Source organism: Hemicordylus capensis, chromosome 1 (genome assembly GCF_027244095.1).
Source record: "Hemicordylus capensis ecotype Gifberg chromosome 1, rHemCap1.1.pri, whole genome shotgun sequence".
NCBI lineage: Eukaryota > Metazoa > Chordata > Lepidosauria > Squamata > Cordylidae > Hemicordylus > Hemicordylus capensis.
The window spans coordinates 431,507,917-431,523,204 of NC_069657.1; the positions used below are offsets into that span (position 1 = coordinate 431,507,917).

Genomic DNA, 15,288 nt, shown 5'->3' on the forward strand with positions numbered 1-15,288 from the left:
TTTGGTTGAAGAGTGGTATATAAATACTCGTTAACAACAACAACAATAATTGATTATGTCAGGCTATTGCTTACCTGGGCTCTTTGAAGGGGATATATTTGTAACAGAAGGCAAAATTATGTATTATTTATCTATCTATATTTATAAACCACCTGATATATACATCTCTAGGTGGTGATTATGCTAAGTGTGTCATTAGTATTGAGAGACATAACTTTTCTTTTTAAAACAGTACCTGGATTGGGACCGTGGCAGAGGATAGTGTCAGTGTAACCCACACTTGGGTTGTGGTTTTCATGCTGCCACTTTAAAAAGAGAAGTTCAGTCCATCAGTCCTCATGTTGGGCTCACCGTAATGGGTAGTTTGCCCCCCAAACAGGCAATCTTCAGACTGAGGATGGTCAGAGATGGCACAGAAACATTCCTGCCTTCATTACCTGTTCATCACAATTTCAGTATAACCATCCTAAATATATTTATTTACTCCTGCCATGGGATGTAGTAACAGTTACTGCAAAACTGCATACTTAGCAGGACACTGGATTCCCTTAATATTCCCATTGCTGAGCACATTCTACTTTTCCAGATGACAATGAAGTGTGGAATTCTGAACACTTTTGCAAAATCTCCAGATGCTGACTTACAGTCCACATGCTTGTGTAGGTCTTCATGCTCCTTCCTAGTGTGATTTTAATCTTCAGCCACAAGCCCAGCAGGGACCTTGCACAGTTTTTGCAGCACCACCTACCGGCCAGATCTTGCATTCCAAGAAAAACCTGTCCCTTTCCCCAGTCACCACAAATGTAATGGGTGAGTTCTTGTCTGAATGCAAGAGCTGGCCGCCAGGTGGTGTTGTGAAAATGTGCAACGCACCCGCTCAATGTGTAGCCAGAGAATAAGAGCACACTGGGAAAGAGCACAGAAGTCTATCAAGTGTGTGGACTGCAAGTAAGACACTATTTGGAGCTTATATGACAGCTTCCAAAATCCCACACTTTATTGCCATCTGGAAAAGTCCACTGATGTGAAAGTAAATGCCTCCTATTTCAATGGAACATGCACTTTCCCTGACCCGTCCACTGTTGCACTGCAAGAGAGCAGAACCTAAACAGATCTGCAGACAAGAGCAACTTCTACTCAGAAACTAACAGGTGGAGGGGGGCGAGAGTAGGCTTCCCAGTAGCCAGGGAATGGCACAGCACATAGTCTTCAAAAATTAAGGCCTCACTTCAGATATTTCAGTCACATCTCACCATGGAAGTCCTTATTCAAGGCAACTCGCCAAGTTGCCTCCCCTACGAACTTTGGTGGGTAAAGAAAAAACTTTATTTCTGGGTTTTAGAACACTCCTTTTGAGGAGTGGTGTTTTTATGGCCCGATTTATTATCTATGTTAGATTTCTGTATCACCCAACCCAAACGGCTCTAGGCAGCTCGCACCAGTAAAGGCAAGCAAAAACAACAATCTCGTGAATACAATTTAAAAAATAAAAAACTATTTTAAACAAATTGGACACTGAACTGTTGGTAGGGGGCAGGGTGAGAGGAATCTATTAACCTGGAATGCAGGATAAAAGCTCTCTCTCTCTCTCTCTCTCTCTCTCTCTCTACTACATGATGCTTCTGGATGTCTCCCAGTCCACTTTTCAGCTTCTACCTGCTCATTCATCTCATGTTATACATGCTGATGCCCTTCCTCCTCCTCCCCCCGCTCCCGAAATCATGAGCCAACCAAAATATGCAATGAAGCATCTGCTTCATCTTTTAATAGCATGCCAAGACACACACACACCTCTCCTCAACATGTAAATACATCTTACCTTCTTCAGAGGGTAGACAGGCATGCCAGGCACTAATATAGGCTTGCCCCTCTTGAGTTAACAACAGGCCCAAAGCTTTAAGTAGGCAGAGGGTGGGGCTGGGCTGGGCTTTGCCCTGCAAGATAAGCACCTACCATCAATGTGAGTACAAGGCGGTCTTGTCCATGCTTATATCCAGCAAGAGGAAAAACAAGGCTTCCACTCTACTGCTAGGTAAATATTAATTCTACTATTTCCAAGGCAGCTTAAATTCCAGCCTCGCCCAGCAGGATCTGTGGTTGCTACTGCAGTTGGACTCTGTACAGCTGTATGCAGAGCTGCGTATGCGCACATCAGGGGATATGAAATGTTAAACAGTGCGGCTCAAGGATTGGAATGAAAAAAACAGTGTATGGAAGGAAAGAGCTAATACAGCAGTTCATATAAATCTGAATTCGACACACACATCAATTATGCTAGACAAACATGGATTCAAACAGTTCCACTGAACTGAAGAAAAACAAGTTGTTCTGGTGAGAACTAACCTGCCTACCTTCTTTTCACTATCCCTACAACCGGACCAGATTTGGTCCAAATTGGTTTGGCAGTTCACAAGTTAGCCCCTTGTGCCTCAAATGTTAGTGTGTCTGCCATCTTGAATCAGGTTGGATGACATCATCACAAACTATGTTGTTGAGGTGTCCCTACAACTGTACCCAATTTGGTTCATATTGGTTCAGGCATTGCGAAGTTGATGGTGGTGGTGGGGGACACACGGACAGAGAAAGAAAGAATGAGAATGCTGGGTGATCTCATAAACTTAATTTCCTTAAGGAAAGTAGGCTAAAAACGAATAAGGGAGGGTAGGGCTGGTAGGGCTCCTCTCCTGCAGGGGCCCAGGGACATTCATCTGCCACCCCCCTCCTGCCACTTCAATTACAGTTACGCCCCAGGACACTGCTCTAGTTAGATTCCAAATGTCCTTTGTCCCAATTCAATGTGCCAGAGAAGCCCTATTCACATATTATGTTCAATGCACGTACAATCCGTGCATAGTGTATGCATGTGCAGACTGGTATGTTTGTGCAGTTATTCACACGTTATATTCAATGCATATACAGCAGTATACTTCCTAACTGTGCCCAGGTTCACTTTTTAAATGAATGCATGTAGAGTCATTTACACAAAAAACACATGCATCTCTGCAGACACCTGAAACCATGTACACTGTCATGTCTGAATCCAATCCACTCTCAGCCCAATCCAACTGGATGCACTCTCCACGCTCGAATCAAAGCGCACAACCTTGACTGGAGTTGTGGATCTATCTGAAGGGTAAAGCTGGGCCTTATAACACACAGCGATTTCAAGGTGTTTGGATCTTCTCCGCCCAACAGAGTTGCAGTTCAACACAGGTCCATATGCCACTCTCCCAGAGAAGGCCCAGTGATAGAGAAAAGGCAGTTTAAGGGAGTAATTACTCCTTGAACCAGAAACACATGCAGGTTTAAAGTCTTTGCTTCTCACACCCATGGTGCTGCCCAGACAGCCCCTCACATAACTGAAAGGCTGCCCTTATATGACAGACCATAGGAACCTGCTTCGGCTGCTGCACAAAGATTGATTATTCCTTCCATCTCCCAGGCCTCTAAATAACTTGGCTCTCACATCAGCGGACATTAGAAAAAGATGTTGGACAGAAGAGGAAACCCTTATGCAAGGGGATCTGCAAGCATCACAAGGGCCTCTGTACCTCTCTTGACACACTCCACAATGACTGGACAGAACAGGCTGCCGTGTTCAGATAGTTCAGACAGATGCTGCAGATTTCCCAGAGGCACAAAGGAATAATTTGTTGGCAGTGTCTGGATGGCACATTTTCCACACATCAATACCCATGCTGACACTGCAGTTCTCACAGCCCAGATCCACATAATATGCATCTGCTCCAACCAAAACTAACAACCTTTGCACTGTTTTAGGCAGGATTCAGCATGAACCTAGCACTGGGTGGCGGCGGCGGTGGGGGGGAGTCTTGTGGCACCTAAAAGATTAACATCTTTCTTAAAGTTGTAGGTACCTATGATGGTCCTTTAGAGAGGGAGAAAAAACCCTCCAAAAACAGGGCAGCAGCACCTTTATGAATCACGAGCTTGGTTTAGTTGATCCTAGTAAGGGTATTAAAAATCCCAAAAAGCTAAAGGAGGTTAACAGACTTGCAGTCCACTTCATGGATGCATGAAATGTCCTCCTTTGTTGGTAGAGTTGCCACATTTGGAGAGCATTCCTGGAAATAAGTGGGGTGGGGAGATAACATTTTACACTAGTTACAGATGCTTTATAGAAATGTATGCTTTTATTTATCTCAAGCCTGTTCAGCCTCCTTCCAGGATACTGAAGGAGAGGCCCTGCTTTGCTAGATAGCTTTACAGGTCCTGGAAGTTCATCTCCTTGACTTGTATGGAACTGAATTACCAAGTCATTGCCATTGTCCATGGTCATAACCCCTACCTTCAAAACTGTTTAAAATGTTTTAGATATCATTTGGTATAGGTGCCAGCAACAGTTTCCAGAGGGATAGTTGTGTTAGTTGCAGCCCAAACCAAGTTTGTTAATTACAATTACTGCTGTTGTAAATTGTCTCTGGGCAACATCCAGGCTAGTTAGTTATAATTAAGCATCATTGATATCAATGAGACAAGCTAGTCCCAACTAACTTCAGTCCAAATGACTTCAGTGAGACTTAGGCTGCATTCAGACATTGCAGGAACTGGCTTAGAACTGCAGTTTGCAGTTAACATTCTAAACTGGGAGTTGCGTCACAGACAATCGCCCATTCCCAGTTTGGAAAACTCCTCCCGCTTTCTGGTCCTCTGAGCTTGGTTCCATCCACTTGTACAGCCATGCTGGTGCCAGACTGTGGGCATGGCTTCACAGCTCCAGGAAACAAGAGGGAGGTTTCTACGGGTCCAGTGGGGGTGGGACCTGGAGAGCAATTGCTGGGAATTCTGAGAACAAGAAAGGAAGTTTTGTGCAGAGTGTGTGGACTAGCCTGGGGTCGGATGCCTCATGGCTGGAGGCCACAGGATAATCTCTCAGGGTGAGAGATCTGCAGGAAGCTTGATTTCTCATCAGGAGTTTTGGTGAGTTTTCAAGAAGGGAATCCAGCACAGGCATACACGTGAAAGGTTTTTTGTACTCATTCAATAGCAAAATTAAGAGAGTTTTCCCTGGATTATTCCACCTCAAGCCCAGAGAGGTTCAGGCTCTGCCGATAAGGGGGTAGTGGTGGCAGCATTTTAAGTCTACCTGAAATATAGAATAGTTTTATGAGAAGCCCAGCCAGGCAGCTCACCAGGGATAACTTAGCATTTCTTTTCCTTCACATGAGCTAGCTTTAAGACAAAGACTGTAATCCCTTACAGTAGGCAATATGACTGAGTGGGGCATCCAGCACTGTCAATCAAGACATATGCCACATTCATCTTCCAAAAGGAAAGGTCAGGCTGGATGCTATTTATGCAAAATGACAACCTTTTATTGCCCATATTAACAACCCCAAGGCAACCATTCAATATTTTGGAAAAAATATGCTTGCTTAAATATTATGCGTGATCTTTAGATATGTTTTCTTAGACCACACATTTGTGTTCTCCTGATATTATGACGATATATTTTGTGAGAATATGTATCATATTTATTATTATTATTATTATTTACATTTTATATCCCGCTCTTCCTCCAAGGAGCCCAAAGCGGTGTACTACATACTTAGGTTTCTCCTCACAACAACCCTGTGATGTAGGTTAGGCTGAGAGAGAAGTGACTAGCCCAGAGTCACCCAGCTAGTTTCATGGCTGAATGGGGATTTGAACTCGGGTCTCCCCGGTCCTAGTCCAGCACTCTAACCACTACACCACACTGGCAATGTTTATATATTGCCTGTTTTGTGCATCCCTAGGTGGTGTACATGGTTTAAAAATAAAATGAACAAAAGGACAGAACAATAATTTAAACCACTTTACAGAACAATGAACAGTTAACAAATTTAAACTAAAAGCCCAAGAAAACAGGTGCATCTAGAGGGTCTTTTTTAAAAGGTAGCCAGATATGGAGATGCTCTTATTTTGATAGGGAGCAGATTCCAAAGCCTTTGGGAAGCGATGGAGAAGGCCCACTTCTGAGTTGCCACCAAGAAGATGGTAGCAAATATAACTGGACCTCACTAGAAGATCTTAATAGGCGGCAGGTTTCATGACCAAGGAGACACTCTCTTAAATACCCTGGACCCATTCCGTAATATAAGTCTCTCTGCTGCACTTGTTTCTTTGTTTTTGTTAAGCTTTTTCTGTTTTGGTTGCTAACAGAATTACATATAACCATGCAAATACCAATAATAATATTGTCAGGCACGTGCACTTAATAGTCATCTTCTTCTGAGTTAATTTGGTTTAAACAAGCACAAACAAAGCAACAGGGGGGAAATGAGATAAAAAGGAAGGGAATGGCAGAGAATTCCTGAAGGAATATTCTGCAGTAAATTGCTGGAATTAACATTACATAATGTAGGAACAGGCTTTAGCTGTAATGAGGATAAATAAATAAATATATATACACACACACATATATACGTACACACATACCACCCTCTGTGACACACACACGTCCCATTTCAGTTGCCTCAGAGCAAGTGAAGGAATTAATAGACTACAGCTTGCACGATAGAGACCCACCGTATACATTTAAAAACAAACAGTCCACTGCTGTATGGGACTGTCAAGCCAAGGACCAAGGCGAGGAAGAAGCAGAGAGGGAGTCGGCTGGAAGAGCTGCTGCAGTGCAGATCTAATACATTAGCAGTGGCTGGCAAGGTGGGATGGAGGGCACTAAACAATCTTCACCACTGAGCAGCAATGTGGGGCAGTTCTCATTCTCCTTACTGGCAGCTGTCGCTAGGAGGCAAGGGTCAATTTAGACAGCACCATGCTGTGGGCAAATAACCAGTAGTGCTTTGGTCCTCCGGCTGTAGTTGAACTACAACTCCCATCATTCCCAGCCACAATTTAGTGCAATCCCTGCACTACAGTATGGGCATGGCAGTCCCTGCTTCTCAGTCAGAGGTGCTAATAGTCTTTTACTGCCCTCTACTCCGCCTTACCAGCCGCCACTGGTTCTGACGTGCATATAAAACATACACATACACATGATTATTAAGAATGTTTGTACTGCTTCTCCAAAAAGGTGTTCTCAAAATGGTTTATGTAGCAGTGTTGTACACTGGCACACATACTGTCAAAGTGTAACACCCTGCCCCCAAAACAACCACCATGCAGAGTTCTTAATGCGATAGTTGTAGGGAAACCTCCAATTACCCCTGCTAACTTGGCAAAGAGGCACCTTTTAATGTGGTGATTCTCTTTCTTTAGCAGGGGGAGAGTAACTGGCCCTATCCACCCCCAGCACAGTATCTCCAGTGACTGTTGCTGGTGTCTATCTTATGTTTCTTTTTAGATTGTGAGCCCTTCGGGGACAGGGTTCCATCTTATTTGTTTGTTATATCTTTGCGTAAACCGCCCTGAGCCATTTTTGGAAGGGCGGTATAGAAATCGAATGAATGAATGAATGAATGAATGAATGAATTAGCCGGCTACTCTCATGATAGCAGCTGGAACTTGCACATCCACTTCTAATACCTGTAGGGATTGCGGGTAGGTGAGGGATTCCCACAGGAATCTGTAAAAGTTGTCTGGCAAAGGCCTCCCTTTTGACATCCTTCAAGGGGCCTGAGCAGAGTTCAAGTATCTGAAAGCATCCATGTAACTACTTTGGGCGTGATTACTCTCCTCCTCCACCACCACTTTCATCTCCTCTACAAAGAAGCCAGTGTGAAGCAGCAGATTGGGTGCTGGATTTGAACCACAGAGACCCAGCTTTACATGCTGCTTAGACAGGATGCTTACTGGGTGTTCTTAGCTGAATCATGCTCACTCAGTCTAGCCTACCTTGCAGGATTGTTATGAGAACAGAGTAGGATAATGCTACATATGCTACCCTGAACTCCTTAAAGGAAGGCCAGTACATAAATGTCCTTGATAAGTATTTATTTAACAGCAGTGTTGAAAGAGCCGTTGGTATTTTTAATGCCAGAACAGTAGAGAGACAGGAAGTACAGCCTTTGGGGCAAAACTATGTGTTAAATACAATACCGTGATATGGAAGATACAGATAACACATTACCTCTCAGTTTTAGCATTAAATGGCTACTGCCTCTCCAACAGAAGCCACAACTATGATCATTATTTACTCTTACTAAGGGATTCTGGGCCTTTTGTAACCTGTGGGACACGTTTTGGAACTTATTTCTGCACATCGCCACAATAAATTCTGAACCAACCTTTTACATCATATCCATGCACAACTTGGAAAGGATAGAAATAGGACGCAGACTATTTGCAATCTGAACACTGTGGGCAACGCCCACCTGTGAATTGCACTGAGCAGTTCCTCCCAGCTGATTGGCACCATTTTGCTTCTGCTGTACAAAAGGGCAAAGACCACTTGGCTGTGGTTCTTTTTCTATTCCTGCATATCATTATTCTCAGCCACTTGGACGTTGCGTACCTCTCTTCTTGAACACTGTCTAAGAAGTTAAGCAAGAACGTCTCCTCTGGAGGGAAGAGCCTTGGACTGTCATCAACTGCCAAGGACTGGCTGCCATACATACCTTCATGTGTATCGTAGTTAGTTTGGTACGTTTAGGTGGATTTAATTGTAAATTGCTTGGTGAACCAATCTCAGCTGGAAAACTGGTATAAATATAATAAACCTTTCTATCAGCTATGAATCCTAATTGAAGCCTTGTGTGTGTGTGTTATACTGTACTGTTTGTGTTACACTGTAGTGTTATACTTAGCATATACTTAATGTTTGTGTTATATTGTAGGTTATACTGCTCAAGATATCCACTCATTTTGTCTTTTCATTCACCTTCATAGAACAATGTACTAAAGTTTAAAATCACCCAGAAATTGACAGAATCAATTTCATTTTTTTCTTCAAGCGGTTTCTTCAAACTGAGAACAAGGCTGCAAAAGCATTCTAGATCAAGGTGGAACAACTTTGGCCCTCCTGCTGTTTTGTTGGACTACAACTCCCACAATCCCCAGCCACAGTGGCCAATAGTCAGGGATGATGGGAGTTGCAGTACTTAGCTTGCTCATTATTTGGGGCCTTTGTCTGAGTGATGGCAGAAATTCTGAAGTTCAAGAGAAAACAGTTTTCCTAGAGAAAACTTAGAAAAGAGAAAGGAAGACAGGACAGGCAGTTTGTGCCATTAACTCAAACATTAAAGATTCATTTCCAACTCTTACTAACATTCAAAAACACTCTATATGACAAGAGTTTTTCCAAATTGATTTACAATGTTATGACGCATTTAGAAAAGGTGAGATTTCTTCCCTATTGTGCCTTGCTCCTTTTTTCACTTCCCTCCACCCCTTTCCATTGTAAAACATCCACTTATTCAGTCTCTTTTTGCACCTCCCATAGCAACTGCCCATACCTCCTTGAGAAGGCCTGCCTTCACTTGGGAAACATGAATTGATAGCAGTCTGGCTGCTTTGTTCGTGCTTAATGATTTAAAAGCAGAATGGAGACTGGCTCCTATAATGAAGCTGCCACTATATAGTAAAGCACTTTCCAAACTTCTCATCGCTGAGACAACGTTTTTGTCTTTGTTTTAAGCTGAATTCAGATTGGAGGCACACTTCAGTTTCACAGCCAAAAAGCCCTACCTTTAAGGCGTGCAAGAAGAGTTAGTAGCCCTCAGATAATCCCCTGCATGTCACTGATCTGGATGTGCTTCCCAACAGGAAGGAGATAAACTCAGCCTGTTCATCCAGAACAGGCTGAGGGGCAAATGATTATTCTGTGCCTCTGTTCTGCTAGGACAATCCAATCACTCCTGAACTGCCCATCCTCAGTGGCAGACTGAAGAAGGCAAAGCTAGAGAAGAACATCATGAAGAGATGCAGCAGGAAGATTCTTTGGGGCTGGGTACTCTGGGGTCACAGAAGACATTCATTTTTAGCCTACTTTCCTTAAGATAAGTAAGCTTATGAGATCACCTGGCACACTGTGAGTGTGTGCATGTGTGTCCATCCCATCAACTTCACAATGCCTGGACCAATATGGACCAAATTTGGCATAGTTGTGGGGACACTTCAACGGCCTAGATGTCATCCACCCCAATTCAAGATGGCGGACATGTGAACGTTTAAGACTGAAGTGGGCTAACTTTCACTATAATCTTAATTGATTATTAATTATCAATTAAGATTATAGTGAAAGTAAAATATAAAGTAAAGGTAGAAGAAAGTAAAAGTAGAAGATAGATAAGTTCTTACCAGAACTTGTTTTCTCCTGGCACGGTAGTGGTTGTCTCATGCCACACCACTTGGGAATTTACCAATGTACAAGGAGACCTGCTCTTGTAAATCACACAAGCACTCCAAACCAATGTAGAGTTGGTCTTGCAGAGGGTTATGCTACCACCAGGGTTGTTTTTACATTCTTGCTGAAATAGCTTTCATGGCTTAAGGGTAGATAAGACCTATCTGTCTCCCTAGTGCATTTTCATACTCCCCAACAAGTCCATATTTCTTACAAAGGCGTGTGAACAACCATCTGTCTCAACCCAATCAAAAGACTTCACAGGTCAAGTTAAGAGTCTATAAGAGCAGATGTTACTTGGAAATTTCCTTTAGACATGATCAAATGCTAGCTTTAAGCTGTAACATTTCAGGATTTTTAAAAATTATTTAGATCCTTGGTAATCATCAATTGTGACCTGTATATCTCTGCAATATCATTTGGTTGTCCATTACTACACAACTGTGTCATATAAAGAGTGAGGGCATGCCCTCAGCTCTTTCTTGTGGGCTTCCCAAAGGCATCTGGTGGGCCACTGTGTGAAACACAATGCTGGACTAGATAGGTCTTGGGCCTGATACGGTAGGGCTGTTCTTATGTTATGTTCTTAAGAGTGTTCAGAACCCTACACAATATTCTAAACATGCATACCGGAGGTTAATATAATGCAGTACATCACATTTATGGTTGGATATTAATAATGTAAAGAACATAATGTAAAGAACATTGCTACTATTAATTGTTTGAAGCTCAGTTTTATTCATAAATAGTTTGGCGGGCATAAATAACACAATGATATCTGACATTTTATTTTCACTATTGTTCCTAATAATTCCCAACACTGAATTTATTTTTTAACTGCTGTACTACATGGACTGAGAAGTTAGCTCAGTTTCTCAGGACGATTCAGCATCTCTTTCCTGCTTAGCCAAAACCAATTTAGAGCCCATCAGTAGAAACACGTCTGCCAGAGACATTTTTGAAGATCTTAACAGTCTGCTTAGTCTTTCATCCTCATGAATCAATTAGTATCATCCATAACCTTCATTAATTCAGGCCCAAACCCCAAATCATGTATGGATAATTAAAAATACAAGTCCCAATACAGTTCCTTGAGGGAATCCACAGTTTAGACAGTCAAAATAAACTGGCTAAAACAAAAGAAATGGGGAGAGTTACCCATTCATAAGAGGACCCACCCTTTCTTCTCATATCCACGAAATTTGCTTAGGGAAGGACTTGGCTCCACATTTTTAGAAGGGTAGAGTGCAGAATGCCCAGTACCTGAGATGTACTGAGGAGTACCCGGTACTCCTGGCCATGAACTTTACTCCTCCAGTTCCACCACCCACAACCACCCAAAGGCCTCTTGCTCCCTCAGACATCTCTGCCATTTCTCTAGTGCTGCCTTTGTGCTTGGAACTGCCTCCAGAAACACTTGGGTAAGGCCTCCTCTCTTATTTCCTTCAGATCCCTTCTTGAAGCCCTCCTCTTCCATACAGACTTTGGCACAGTGCCTTAGACCCCATTACCTACTGCAAGGGGTCCCCTCAGATGTTGTTGGACTACAACTCCAATCATTCTCAGCCACAATGGCCACACCCCTGCCCCACTGTAACTAAGTCCAATTATGTGTGGCTGAAACATCTGTACAGTCTTCTCCTGCTCTCATTTCCCTCCCCTAGCTCTGTTGTTTCCTTTGTGTTGATTCCAGGTCTCTCGAGGAAGGAGCCTGTCCTCTCTTTACAAAGCACCATGTGTACATGGATGGCACTATAGTAAACAAAGAACCTTCATTCCACTATTAGGCACCAAATCACATTTACTCCAATCCTTATAATCATACGCCATTGTGTCGGGTTGGGTAGACGTTTTGAGACAATTTAGCCACGAATAACTTCAGCATATAGCCTTATTCTGGCTTTTTAGTACAGGAAGATTAACAATGAGACAAATTAACAGTTCACAAAAGAAGACATGGCAGTCTACGTAGAGAAAAGATTTCTATGAAATGACCAACCATCTAGGGGAAAAGAGGCAACACAACCAAACACCTCCCAGGATGACATTCAGTCTGGAGATGTTAACTGAACTTTCAGTATACATCCAAAGATCAGCAGTAAATGAGAAGTAAAGTATCCCCCCACGCCGTGTGCTTTCTGACACCAGATTGTTGGTGTTTTGCTTTTTTAAAAATTCAGTTTACTTTTGTTTATTTGCTCTCTCTGAAGCATGCCTTTTCCCTGCCATTAAGTGAATCAAACACAAACAGGTTATACAGATTTTGCAACGGTACACATCCCAGTTCATTACTAAATACATCACTGAGTGCTTCCCTTTAAGAATATATTCAGTCAGACCAATGTCCTTCCCACCTTTCCCTGCTCAGTATCATCTTCAGAACAAATAGGAATTATTTATAACAACACTAAGTACGGACACAGAATTGTAACTCAGAGAACCGTTGGCCGCATTTAGAGGAAATTCTGGATCAGATGGCCCTTCAACGTAATTTATCATGTTTCATTTACTGACATTCAGTATAGTGAGTTACTCATAAGTATTCCCATTGAAGTTAATGAGCCAAGCAACATGTCTCATTAATCTCAATGGGACTACGCTTGAGTAAGAGTCTGGATGTCAGCCAGTATTTTTAAATCTATAGAACCCTTAAAACACACCAGAACCTGTGGCAGAACTAGGGCTCCTATTGCAAATTCAGAGGACTTTTTGTTTTGATAGGCCACATCTCATAAGGGTCCAAGCACTGCAGAGCAAAACCTGCACTCATGCACAGCCCAAACTAAAGCAGAGCTGGGCACACCTAAGCTCACTTAAATCCACAGACTTAAGCACATGGAACTCTCTGTGGTCTTGCAGCTAAAACTCAGTCCCTTGAAAAAGGGAGTGCCTGAAATCACTGCTTCAAAGAATCCATTGAATTCCCTGTAGTAGGATGGCAGAGACCGCAGCAGCAGGGTGAGATAGCATCATGATTATAAATAGCAAGACAGTGCCACATAGACAGTAGACCTTGCGACAAAGTACATGCATGCCAACTCCTCCCATCGGTTGCCAAAGTTGGTTTCAGAGATCAAAACTTCCTCAGACATCTGAATTATTAACAAGAGGTGAAATCCAATAGCTTACAAAGTTTAGGTTTAAAGGAGGGGAAGGACACAGGGAAGATAGCTCAGTCCTGAATGCTTTATAAAGCATGAATTGGAAACACTAACGTAGTTACAGAGCATTGCATCAGAAGACTTTTACCACATCCTGGCTAAGAAAAACATGCCATATTTATTAAAAAAAGGTCTCTGGCATCAGAGAAGGGACTTGGAAAGGGAAGACTCTCACGAGTATGAAGTTCCCAAAGCATGACAGAACTCACAGCAGCTGCTCCCAAATCAGAAATCTCAAACCCATCCTTATTACCCGCTATGAGGCTGCTGCTGCTCTGTTTATCTGTTTTAGCAATAAACAGGCAGGTAATGATAATCCAACAAAAGACAGGCTGCTTTTCAGCACATCCAACCCAAGTTAATGCAGGCAGTCTTGAATCAGTAACGGGGATGGCACCAGCACAGAGAATAGGGGGCTGTGGTATGACAAAGGACTCTTATACAGGAGAGAGAGAGAGAGAGAGAGAGAGAGAGAGAGAGACCACCTTGGTACATGCCCTAGCAGCAGCATTATGCTCACTGTTCTGGCTCATTCAGGAACTGGTCCACAAGCACAAGAGCAAACATTCCCAGATAAAAAGGCAGGCTGCAAATAAGCTTTTCCTAGACCTGTCAATTGCAGCAGGGAGTGTCAAGAATCCTGGCCATCCGCCCTCATCCCCTATTAGCCTGAGGCACTGTCTTTTGGCTTGCCAGCAGGGCACAGCCAATCCTCCAGAAGCAAAAATCAGCAACTGAGTCAGGGATGGGCAACAGGGACGGGGCCGGCGGGGGGAGGAGGAGAAGGAAATACGACACAAGCTTGAAATCAGGGTCTGATTTGTGACAGCGCTCATCCCTACCGCCTGCTTTCGAGATTCAGCCCTAGAACCCCATATAAAATAGATAGTTTTCTCCCGAGCATGCGAAGAGTGCATTTTCCTTGTCACTGAGCAGCGGCAGAGAGTCCTCGTGCGATCACTTCCCCATCCCCACAGACAAGACCCCAGAGGCCTTCTTTCCTGCCAGCAGCACCCCGACAAGCACTATGCCCTACTACTGCCGAGCAGCGCTGTGTCCTGGGCAGAGACAACAGCATCTCATCAAGAAGACCCACCTCCGCCACACCCCGTATTTTTTTAAAAAAGAAAAACAAAACTCCTACCTGCTACCTTTCCCCCCTTTCTTTTTTGGTGGGACCTTCAGAAAACAGACTCATAGGATGGAAAGACGGCGCGCGCACGCGCCCAAAGCTCACTCTGCCGTCTCTCCCGGAACAGGCCAAAGGAAAAACAAACCGCATTCGGACTCCGCCCCTTGCAGCCGCAGCCCCTTTAAAACCAATATGGCGGCCCCGCCGAGACATACCGCAGCCCAGAATGCACCTGGGCGGATCGTTCCATCTCTATGGGCGGAGCTGTTTGGTCAGCCTGTTCCTTCTGTTCTTTAGGTTGTATCCACACTCAGGATAATTAAAATGTGGTAGTGGGTGGGCTTGTTCACTCTTTGATTTCTATGCATCCTAGGAATTTTTCTGATCCATTTTAGAGATGAAGTTTGGTTGCAATCTTGTGCACACTTAGTCTGGATTGATGGATTAATTAATTAAGTCCCGTCGAGTCGGTGTCGACTCTTAGCGACCACATCGCTAGATTCTCTCCAGGATTTAGTGATTTATTGATTGTTAAATTTATATACCGCCTTTCATTAAAACAATCCCAAGGCGGTTTACACAGAATTTAAAAACAAGATTTTAAACAAGATCATTAAAAAGCCACAATTAAAATATTAAGGTAAAATATAAAAACAAATCTGATCAAAAAAATTTAAAATACAAGAATAAAAACAGAACAAAATACGAAGCAACAGCAGAGACAATCATATAAAGATTATCTGTCT

At 43.1% G+C, this 15,288-nt stretch overlaps 1 protein-coding gene across 4 annotated transcripts in view; it reads right to left on the reverse strand.

The window, feature by feature from the left end:
- The window catches only part of KLC4 (kinesin light chain 4), a 71,402-nt gene extending 56,674 nt beyond the window's left edge, over nt 1-14,728 (reverse strand). For 2 of the 4 annotated variants that reach the window (XM_053313275.1, XM_053313272.1), the window contains exon 1: nt 14,555-14,728. The gene's annotated coding sequence lies outside the window, so the exon portion shown is untranslated. The remainder of the gene's footprint in view (nt 1-14,554) is intronic. The other 2 variants (XM_053313276.1, XM_053313277.1) reach the window with 2 other exon arrangements.
- Nucleotides 14,729-15,288: the final 560 nt, after the last annotated feature.